Source organism: Trachymyrmex septentrionalis, unplaced genomic scaffold, assembly GCF_001594115.1.
Source record: "Trachymyrmex septentrionalis isolate Tsep2-gDNA-1 unplaced genomic scaffold, Tsep1.0 scaffold51, whole genome shotgun sequence".
Classification (NCBI taxonomy): domain Eukaryota; kingdom Metazoa; phylum Arthropoda; class Insecta; order Hymenoptera; family Formicidae; genus Trachymyrmex; species Trachymyrmex septentrionalis.
The window spans coordinates 795,707-797,252 of NW_017305683.1; the positions used below are offsets into that span (position 1 = coordinate 795,707).

Sequence of the window (1,546 nt, forward strand, 5' to 3'; positions counted from 1 at the left end):
ACGCAAATTATAGATATAAAGTGTAAAGTGAGCTTTTTAGTGATTCAATTAAATTGTCGGTTGTCATAAAAAAAAAAGATATAATACGCTTATTATATTCTTTTATTTGCCTTTATTTGAATACAGATTAGATTTTATTTTAGTTACTTGCGTATAATATGTATAATTTTAGTACGGAATATTCTGTATATTTTTTCGTGCAATTTACTCTACTAATACTACACAATGTGATGTCGAGCACGTCGTGAATTCTTTTAGCGGAATGGAGGTTGCGCATATCTGGCAACAGTTGCGATATAATTTTGTGAAACGGCTACCGAATTGTTGGAATGTCGTACGTCACATATCCCAGAGGATTAGTCACGCGCATGCGTTCGCGTTTTCTATTTTTGCATTGTATTTCTATTTCACCGTGAGTCGCGTTCTAAAAAACATAAACTATTACGACGAATTATGTGAAATAAAATCGCTAAAGTGTCCTGCTGATTGACGACTCGACGAACCGATTTTATTAAGACAATTGTGTACAATCGTAAAAAAACGATATCTGCATAGCTATTTTCTCACTCGCTTGCTTAGTATTATCAATAATAATAAAAAGTATTTTTTGTATCGTGTACAATATACATCTTACATTCTGTTATACGTCGCATGCAAGAGAGATGTCTTCTTTATTTTGCCGTCTCACCATCGAGAAATTAAACATGTAGCGCGCTTTGTCGCGAAGTCTGCGTGAAACCTGTCGGCGCCTTTCGCGAAATTGGAGCGGGCGCGCGCGGAAGATGAACCGCTTCTTCGCGTCGGGCATAATTCCCACGTAATTCACTCACAGCCGCGAAGGGAATATTTACAAATGGGATTTAAATCCGGGAGAGACGACCGCGATGGTAGCCGTGGAATATCGTTTGCCGGCACCTAGCGGAGAGACGACAGCGGTGGCGGCGGCAGCGGCGGATGTGGAGGATGGATGGAGGCCGCTTAAAGTGTAAATAGGAGGCGATTCGCGCCAGACAAAGCGTTCCCGTTTCACGATCCTCCCTACGCCCACCAACTCCTCTCTATTCCGCCTCCACTTCCTCCTCGCGGCCATAAAAGGGACACAGCCCTTCCATGGTTCCCTACTACGAGCCGAGAGTCGAATCAAGAGTCGGCGGAAGTGGAATCCTGAAATATTAATGTGACACCAACCTTCGTACGCCGATCCTTATCCTCGACTTTCTTCTACTTACTTCCCGTTGTCCGCTTCTTTCCTGGACCGTACGTCCTTTCCTAGACATTTCGCTTTTCCTTTCCCTTATATCCGCCCCCATACGCTTACCTCGTTGAATCATACACTACTGTACCAACTTGGCTCAATTCGGGAAAACAGGATGAATGTGTATACACACATTTTTTATATGCGAAGACGTTTTCTCGAGAATATCAGTTTACTTGATTAGAAGTTGATCTTCGATGTAACATCGTCAATATTAAAAATGATATCCTATAAAAATACAATGTTGTCTTTAACACTTTTTATATTTTTACTTACTTATTTTATTTTTTA

General features: G+C 40.9%; 1 protein-coding gene across 2 annotated transcripts in view; it reads left to right on the top strand.

The window, feature by feature from the left end:
* Nucleotides 1–1,546, top strand: part of LOC108751750 (SAM and SH3 domain-containing protein 1-like) — a 366,503-nt gene that overhangs the window by 276,257 nt on the left and 88,700 nt on the right. The window lies entirely within an intron of this gene.